We start from the raw sequence: 10318 nt of genomic DNA on the forward strand, positions 1-10318 counted from the left end.
CTGATGAACCGCGACTGCGTGGGAGTGCTTCGCTTACCTAAGCGGTGTTTTCGGATTTGATTTGGGACTCCAGCGGTGGGGTGAGGGACTTGGGGAGCTGCTATTTGGCCCACAACGAGAAAATCAAGGCCTGCTTGGGGTGAATGGATCAGACACTGCCCACTGGGGCTAGTACTCACGCTTGGATGTCTGTTCCGCACGGACTCAGATTCCTGAGTTCGGGCTTTCCTATGCACTACAACGCCAGCGGTGCCTCAGCCAATTGCAAGGGGGAATGCAGCTTTAAAAAGTGGGCTGGAAGATACTTTGTAAAACCTGTTGGCGGCATCTGAGGAAGTTTGAATACGAAACGCGTCATGCCGATGGTCTTTAATTAAAGCACAGTTACCTGAAATCCCTTGTGTGCTCAACTGCCTTGTCATGCCGAGGGAGTGTGGAGTAGATATATATATATACACACTACTGGTATTGTTTGACATGCATGTTTTAGCCAGATGTAGTGGCAAGGCAAAAAAAGGCTCTCAAGAGAATGTGCCACTTGTAAGAAGACTCTATTCAGATGACCAGCATAAAGACTATATTTACATATCTCACATGGCTACAGACTGTAAGGTATATCACACTTTATCTACTAAAACGCTCGGACTGCGAAGGGCGACTACTTGTATGGCTCCAAAAGCTTAAAACTAGCAGAGAGCCTGTTTTTGGCACAGAGCTTGTGGTCTACCTCATCTAAAATATCTGAAGATGCAGAGAGATTCCTCACATTCCTCTAGGGACCGCACAGTAAATGCGTTAAATCCTCAAGACTCTTTCTGATAGTAAGCCTGGTTAAAAAGCGTCCTCAGGCTGAGCACTCAGACTATATCCGAGCCTTTGACGCCTCTTACACGGTAAAACGTGCCTTCAAAAAAACATCTTCCAAACTGTTGACTAGCTCACTGATGACAAAAAGGCCTCCACTACATAATCTACAGCTCTATTTCTGTTGAGAAAATCTACATCGTCGTCGCGCCAGGATCCAGTTTTGGCCACTGTTCAGTTATCCACATCAGCAGAACCTTCACTGTCTACGAAGCACTCATCAACTAACAAACCACCAAGATGGGGACACCGCCGTCTGCAACATTTCCACCAGTGACCAAGTCTACTTAGTCCACACAATCTCACAAGCTGTAAAAATCAGACAAACCTTGCACATCTGACCATATAACTCCAGATATTACTCTCCAAGTAATATTTCAACTTCTTTCCACTCGTCTCCTTGAGGAACAACAATCTGAAGGTCTTTTTAGAGATGCTTACAGTCCCTCTGACTTGCATGTCAAGTGTCAGGAGAATGATGAGCAAGAATATTACAAACTGGCATGGTACGCTCCATCTGAACCTTATCAGCAGTACCAACAAGGGATGGTTTCCATGCTGTCCACCTTACTGACCGATTTACAATTTATGTTGGCAGATTACAGTATGCACCTTTCTCTTTGAACGCCTCTTACCAAATATTCATCCCCACCACCACAGTTGCCAGTTAGACCAACCTTGCCAGCTGTGCTTTCAATTCCGCACACACCGCAAATAGCTCCCCCACCAGAATCCATACATATCGGATGAAGATTGAGAAAAGGGTGAGCTCTGTGATGCTGCAGTGGAATGGCATGATTATGATTCTGCTTTCCTAGTCACCAACTCCTCCTCCAGTAGACTTTCCCTCCGAAGATATTGGAGGATCCCACAATCTACTTGAGCGGGCGAGAAAAAGGTTTGCATTACCAATGCCGGTAAAACAGTCAGGCTGTTTTTTATGACTTTAACGAGCCATTCCGCAAATCGGCCAGAGCCATTCCTATAATAGACTACATCTGGGCAGAGGGTGTCAAAATTGTGATAACACAGAGCATACCAGTAGCATGCTCTGTGTTAAAAAAACAAAAAAATATACGGCCCTGAAGACTCCCCAGCATGTCACACAGGACACCCTAAGCCGTACTCTAGTCACACAAGCTGCCCAACGCCACTCTAAACATCCCTTTGCTCCGCTCTCAGTGCCTCCAGATATGGATGGCAGACACCTAGATACTATTGGGAAGCGTATGTCCTCTATAGCAGCTCTCCCAGTAAGAGCGTCTAACTCCTTGGCAATATTAGGTAGGTAGGTAAGACTGACAAATGTGGTAAGATATTGCTCCCTACATCAATCAGCTCCCTGCGGATGGAGAAGAAGCCAGGAAAATCCTTTAGGAAGGAGAACGCGCATCAAGCGAAATCATTTAGTGTGCAATGGCTATGGCTGTCACAGGGTTCAGGCAGTTGGTGGCTGCAGCCGTTCTCAGACAAGATTGGCTTGAAGCCAAATCCTGCCATAAGAGGGGGAGGCCCTTTTTGGGAAACATGTGGAGGAGGCCCTCCAAGCTATCAAGGCAGATGCTGATACGGCCAAGTCTTTAGGAACCTTACAGTTCCAAAAGGTGCCTTTTGGAGGCTCTAGAGCAGAGGTCTTCAAACTGTGGGGCGCACCCCCCGGGGGGGGGGGGGGGGTGGAAAAATCTCTGGGGGGAGGGCAAGAGCTCCACAGAAAGATTTCCCCTTTACATCATTCATTCAGACGTCTGAAGCATGTTTACTGCCGTTTATTCTTGAGAATCGTGGCCAACACAAACAGGACTCTCTGATTGGAGGCAGCAGTCAGAGTAACTAATAACTATGTGGAAGCCTCAACTCTGATGTTCCTCTAATCCGAGGCAGAGCAGCATAAAGGCAGGAAATGGCAGCGAATTGCACTTCCATACAAAATGAAACTTAAAACATATGCTGCTTTGCAGGGAAGGTGCTACTTCTTCCCGGTCCTTGGCCTTTCTTGCTGGTGCCTTTTACATCAGTTCATTGCACTTCTGTCTAGAGATTTGAAGCTACTCGTAGGTTAAGTTTAAACATTTTCCTGCAGTATCATTTCCTTATTTCCCCATCTTCGCTCTACCTCTTTAATTTTTTTTTTTTTTTTTTTTTTTTTTTTTTTTAACCACTGCCAAACATAAATTGAGTTTTGCCTCACGGCACTTGTACAAACATTATCACTTAACAGATGTTCACACGGTCAGTCAAGCAGACCTTCTTTTACACATAAATACGCACCCTTAGGGTATGCGACAGTTCAACGGCATGTACACGTACTTGAAACAGGGAACGTTTCACGAAACCTGGATGGGTTTAAACACCACCAGAAGGGAAAGGAATATTAGTGAATGTACTATCCGGAAACTTTACCTCGCGCTGACACTTTCAGATTGCAGCCACGGAGTCACTCCAGTTCTACAAATTATGGGTCGCATCAAAAGGTACAATTCTGGAGTCACCTCTGTCTGCCTTCTCAAGATCCTGGTGATGCTTTCTTTGCTGAGAAACTTTCTAAAAGGCAGAGGAACACCCTGATAACCAGACAAAAAGGAACCATTAAATAAAAATGAACTGAAAAACAATAGAGCGCTTTGAGGTCTTACACAGGGCATAACTGCACCGTGCAAATGCTGATGACCTAGTGGCCTTGCACTTTGTTGTCAAGAGGTCTCCTTTGAGAGTCCGATCTCTGTGAGTCCTGGCATTTTAGCTAACAGCAGCTTGGCCTCCACAAATCTGCTGTGATGCAGGCTTTTTCAGAGTTTGAGGCAAAATTACATTTGACCATTTGTCATAGTATTTTCCATAATAATAAGGCATTTTCAGGCCATTTGTTGCAGTTTTGCACCCCTTCCTGTTCATTTGTGATAGTGCTATCAAGAAGCTTCCGGCACAGCCTTAATGTAGATTCGACCCATTAAACCCTGATAGTTGCTGTGTAATCCTATCCCAGCTCTAGTCAAGGAGGCCATTTTCGTTGCCTGCGCAGGGCCCATGGTATCTATACTGCTTTCACAAGATGATACAAAATAAACCTATATGGCAGTGAGAATTTCAATTGATTGAGATGTATCTTCAGAGCAAAGACTTTGCCCCAAGAATGATGTCCTTGCCAGGTCTGCCAACTTTCTGCTTGTTCGCTGTATCAGTCTGCATGGTACTAGATGTGGTCCTAAAAGGTGGGGGTGCATGCACTGACCTTGTGGGGGTTTTCCCTAAAAGAAAGTTTCTTATCAAAGGGCTTTGCATGAGTTCAGTGGTTGTGGGACAGATTTACAACTCACAAATCTTCACTTTACAAAACCCTGCTAGTGTTGTTGCGGTGTAATGAAAATTAGTTGTAACCTAACACCTCAGGGTTAAACTTGTCAAAGATGCTAAATCCCAACTTCCAGAAATGTTAGTGATGGGGGGGCCCGACTCCTAAAAAATATTGCCAGGTGGGGCTTGGCCTAAAAAAGTTGGAAGACCTGCTATAGAGGCAGAGCACAACCTTCCTACAGAGGGGGTTGTATCTGCAATACTGTTACCCTTATTTCTCCACAAACGCACAATCGTACCATCCACTGTACCAGCAAAAGCAACCACCTCCATCCTCTTATGCCAGACCTTATAGAGGGAAGGCATTCCGTCCAGACCAGGATTCCAGCTGCCGCCACTGACTTCTTCCAGGCTCAGGTGCCAACCCCTTCAACTCTTCATCTGGGGAACAATATTCCAACTTCTCCACACCAATGGCAAAATATTACCACTAACTGGGGGGGGGGGGGTGCGCCCATTCTAATACAATTTGGTCAGACTCTGGATTTCCTTCAGAAACCACCTTCCACTTTGTCCTAACCTTCCATCCACAGGCATCTCAACTTACTAAAAATGGAGGTCAAGATCATGCGTCATAAGGGAGTGATAGAAAAAGTCCTGCTCTCCCAGAAAGGAAAAGGTTTCTACTCCCATGTCTTTCTCATTCTAAAGAAGTCATGGCAGTGGCAACCGATTCTGGACCTCAGACAGCTCAACACCTACTTAAAGAAACCATCATCTTGGATGGTCATCTTACAGGAGTCCTACAGCTCCTAAACCAGCAAGATTTTATGACCACCCTCGGCCTCCAGGATGCCTATTTTCATATTCCTATCCATCTAAATCACAGGAAATCTCAGATTTATGGTAGCTGGAAGCCACTACCAGTTCAAGTACTACCCTTTGTAAAAACCCTTTGGGGTGTGGACTTGAGACCAAAGTGCCTTGCGCCAGTGGCAGCATTTCTCAGACCGCATCACCATAAATTCTTTGCATATTTGGACAATTGGCTGGTCAAGGCGTCTTCCAAAGAATCGCCGATTGTATCAACGACGGCCTGCACAGATCTGTTCCGGCAGCTTGGTCTCACTTGCAACCTGCAGAGATTCCAATCTGCAACCATCTCAGACCATAGTATTTCTATGGGCCGCTTTGGACACTCAATCCTCAAAAGCATACCCCTCTCAGGAAAGACAGCAGCGACTTCTTTAACTAGCAAAGTCCATTCTAACAAGAAAGTCTATTTTGGTTCGATGCTACAAGTCCTTTCTAGGGATTTTTTCCTGCATCCCCCCTCTGCCACCTAAGAATGCGTCCCCTTCAAGAAGAATTGGACAAACACTGGCCACAATTATATAACGATACACCCACAGAGCAGCTGTTATACCACAATCAAATGTAATTTCATTTCATGCCGCCATAAAATCTTTCACAAACTTATAAATACAAGCTTTGTCAAATTGTAACAGGGAGGACCGTTATAATTGACTTGGTACTGTGTGGTTGGCTCAAGTTCAAGGCAATACCTTAAATTAAGAATTGTTTTATGGCGATACCTCAATTAATGTATCAGTTAATCTTTGCTCCTTTTCAACTTTATTTGTATACATTTGTGGAAGATACCATTTTTTTTTTTTTTTTTACTGCCTAAGCTATGCTACATCAGTACCAATCTATTCAACTTTATCAATGCTTCATCAGGAAGAGGTTAAAAAGTGTCAAGTTTGCTACTTCCGTGTTTGTGGGCAGTCACTTGACATGTCTGGCAAGTTGCTGAAATGCAAAGTCTAGATACCAATCAATGTAATGCTGGTAATTGTAGTTTGCATTTCACGTGTTTGAGGTAGGCAGATTTAGACTAAATGATATAGTGCTGTTCTATAGCTCTAGATTTCCATCAGGAGGTTATGGTGAGATTTACAAACCACTCTGCTTTAGCCAGGTGGTTTATGATGTCACCAGAACCTCTTGTTGGCAATACTGGACCTTATTACACAAGTTTTAAATGTTTTTTTTTTGTTTTGTTTTATATAGCGCAAACTTGACCCAAATCGGGTATCAAAGCGCTTTACATAGCACCAGTTGCATTACTGAGGACACATTAATTTTTGTTAGGCACGAGCAGATTAAGTGATTTGCCCAGAATCACAGGTTGTTTTAGCGTCATTGCCGAGACTCAAACCCAGTTCCCCAGATTCGAGGTCGACCGCCCTAGCCGTTAGGACAACTCCTCTCCCCGAATTATACATTATTCATCTTCTTTAGGTCTTGTATATCAAGGATTCTTCCTACATTGCATACACCTTGGCTGTTTCATGTAAAGTTTCACTGAGATCCATCAAGCTGAAGGGGCGATGAAAGAAGGGGTCCCAAAACATTATTTCCCATGCTTATACCAATATCAAAAGCTGCAATGGATGAACGGAATTGCACCAAATTTGGTGAAAAGTTAAATCTGTACTTAAAGCTTGCTTTTTCTGATTTGGTGCAAATCTGTTTCGCCGTTTTCAAGAAACCTGAGGGGCTTGGGTCGGGCATGAAGGGATTCCAAAGCTCAGAAAATCTTAGGTATATCAGGGTGGTTGGTCTTGCAGTAACGAAGATTAACAAAAAAAGAAATAGATAAGGCCTTCTGATTGGCCAAGAGAGCTTTTTCTCCCATCGGTCATTTCTGTACCAAGATATCAGATTTGCTGGCTGTATATTGCCTGAGGTAGGTTTGTATATAATCAGAAGAACCCAGAAATTCACTGAAAAGAAACAAGTTAAATTGACATTATAGTGCAGTATGGTGGTAAGATCTTAGATTTTATATAAAAACATACAAAAACACTGAAAAATACAAAGGCTAAAGTTGGATTTTGAAATGAGCTAAAAGCTACGTTTGTAAAAACAAAAGAAACACTGAAAATCACAAGTTAGTTTACTGAGCTAACCCTCCTGCCCCCACAAAGCACTATATATGACTTGACATATTGCATATTTCTTTAGGAGTTGTTGCTATTTGCTGCCACACAATCCCTGAACCGATGTGCACCAAACTGGGAATGGAAAACTTCTCTTAAGTGTTTGTTTTTATTTACTGTAAATCTGTTCCATGGTTTTATTGAGTTGCTTTTTTAAAATGTGCCCACTGGACATTGAAGAATTACAATTTAGAGATGGCTTGGCCATTTCAACGTGCAAGTTGTGTCAATAACATTTAATTTTTCCAAGAATGTAATGGGCTGATCAGTGGCTACAGTTTGTTTCCAGTTATCTTGAAATGTGTGAGTCATGACTTGCTCAAAGCACCAGAAGAAGGGCGGGTTGGGGGGGGGGGGGTAACTATGATCACAGAAGCCTTGATAAATTATAAGAAAAATTGTCACAAATGCACTTAGTGTATGCCAATCTTTTTTTAACTCGTGAGCACCCGGTTTTTATGTTTTGTTATTCAAAAACTAAATTCAGGAGTTTTAGAAAATTGTGAGTTTTGATTTTTAAAAAAGGGTAGTCATCAAGGCTGTGGTTAGGTGCACATTCTGCGAGGATGGACATCTAGAAGAGGTACCTCTTGGGTAAATAGAATACATCAGAAAATAATACAAATTCCCCCCCCCTCAAAAAAAAGAACTACACTAAACTTGGCCTCAAAGTAGAACTTTATCCAAGAACGAGCCTTTTCCTCAAATGGTGAAAACCCGTTTAATAGTTTTTGATGTATCTGCTTTAAAAAATGACTCTGGACAATTAATCCTTGGACATTCCCTAAACCCGGTGTTTTTTTCTGATTTGCTAACCAAGCTTTCTCTCCCATTGTCCATTTTGGGTCTTTGAACCCAAAGCCGGGTCTGAGGATCCAAAGCTCTGGCTGGCCACTCACTTGAGAAAAATGTTGCAGGACTCGGAACTAGTCTCGAGGGAAAAATAAAGAAAACTGAACAGAGCGATAAGGGGGAAAAGGGTAGCATCCCCAGAGAACCTCGTTCAGGAGCACGGGCCCCTAAAAGGACCTCCCACCCCCATCAAAATTTTGAAAATCACCAATTTTGCCATGGGGTTTGCTCTTCCATGATTCTCTCGTGCAGTGGGGGTTGATTGCAGCACCTCAGGCCCTGTGGTCAACCTCCACTGTCCCAGTGGTGTGTTGGGTGAAGGGCCTAGTTCCAGGCCTTGGTCACTGTCAAAGACGGTGTGCTGCAGCTGTTGGTCACCTGCAGTGGTCATCGTTAATGTTATTCAACGTGTTGTGTGCTGTTACATGTGTGGTCATAAGCAGTGTATGACTGGGGCAATTTATGCTTAATCCTAAATGGTTATGGATAATCCTAATTAGCTAATGTCAGATTTGGGTTTTATAGACAAAAATAATTTTAACTCCGTTTTTCCCGTGAATTTGAGGTTTTTTCAGACCTCCATTAAGGAAAACTAAACCTAGCTGAAATTTAACCTTTTTGTTTTTTCTGTGTATGTATGTGTGTGTATATATATATATATATATATATATATACACACATATGCATAACATAACCAAAGGCTGTGAGTAGGACCCCGCACCGATCCACACAAGTCAGCTGTGTAGCTATAACAGGTAATTAGGAACGTCTCCCCACGCCCCACTTTCTTCCTGAGATAGATAAGCGCCTCTTTGCACAGAGATTGCTTGTTCAGTCGTGCAGCACAAGACGCTGCAACAGTTTTGCATATCTTTGATTACAGATTAATTTCGAATCTTGAGTGTTATATAAGCAATATAGACACTCATTGTAGAGAACTGGGTTTTTGTTGGTTACCCCCACACACTTTTTGCCCCCTTTTTAGGTCACGCCTGAGCCAGCGCTTTAGCGCTGCTCTGGCGAGAGCTTTAGTAAGCGGGGATTTGGAAGTGCAGACTAGTGCTTTTCAGGCCTCCAAATACAGTGCATGTGCGCCGAGCGTGCGCACCATTTGTCAGCCTGCCTGATCACTTTCGCGGCCACTTTGATGTTCTCAGTGAGCCCCGCGGCCACTGAGAACATCAAAGTGCCCGCGAAAGTGCTCACGATTTGCCACCCCCTCCCTTATCCCACTTCCTGCTTGTTATTTTATACTTGTTACTTTTATTGACTTGCTTGCTGTCATGTACGCCTAGGGTGCTGATTTTACTCTCGCATGTTTGACGAGTGGGCCAGCAACACAGCATACAAATCTCCATTGAAATAACATAACTTACACTTTGATTCCACTCTGTAGCAGCGCGATTGTGGAAAATATTAACTTAGAACCTGAAATTGAAAAACACACTCCACGCTGAGGCAGATACTGACTTTCATTGATCGTGGAGAGTAGCTCTGCTTCAAGTGATATAAAAGTGTTTGCTGTAAGCATTGTTTTCAATATTATCGAAGTGTTTGCTGAGAGTCTATGACGCTAACCACATGCGTGCCAGGGAATTCATGAGCTGCAGAAAGGGACGCTATCAAAATATATCAAGCAACCCCCACATTTATGCTTGATGTTAAAGAAACAAGATTTATTCCAAGATAAGTTCTGCATTGTTTTGTTCCGATCTCATCCTGGCTGGGAGCTAGCTGGAGCTAAGGACCTCGAGGAAACAAAGACACTCAGCTTGTCACTTTCTTAAGAGAACAAGCATTGGCATAGCCAATAGGTCTCGACTTTGGGACCTTATTAGTGTTTAGCAATGCAACAGTTAATGTTGTTGCAGTAAGGATATTGTGCTGCATAACTAAAAGGCGAGACCTATTGGCTATGCCAATGCTTGTTTTAGGTCTCGCCTTAAAATAAGGGCTTCAAAAAATGCTACCGTCAGCCACAGCTTGCAGTGCATGTGCGCTGGTGCGCGCTTGAGCAGAGGCGCCATATGGTGTCATTACTGCTGCGCGCGCACCTGCACTGTAAACTGTGGCCGGCGGTAGCATTTCTCGAATGCTTGTTCCCTTCTTTTCGCCACAATGCTTCCTTCTGTCTTTTAATTCATAGTTTTCATTACCTCGCCACTTATCCATTCTTTGTCTTCTTCAATATGTCTTTTGCTTCTCTTTAACTTTTTCTCTGCTCATTTTCTTTCCATTTCCTCCTCCCTATTTACTTTCTTTTCCTTTTCTTTCCTCCCTGTTCCTTTCGTTCTCATTCCCTTCTT

The sequence above is a fragment of the Triturus cristatus genome, chromosome 4_1 (assembly GCF_964204655.1).
Source record: "Triturus cristatus chromosome 4_1, aTriCri1.1, whole genome shotgun sequence".
NCBI classification, from domain to species: Eukaryota; Metazoa; Chordata; class Amphibia; order Caudata; family Salamandridae; genus Triturus; species Triturus cristatus.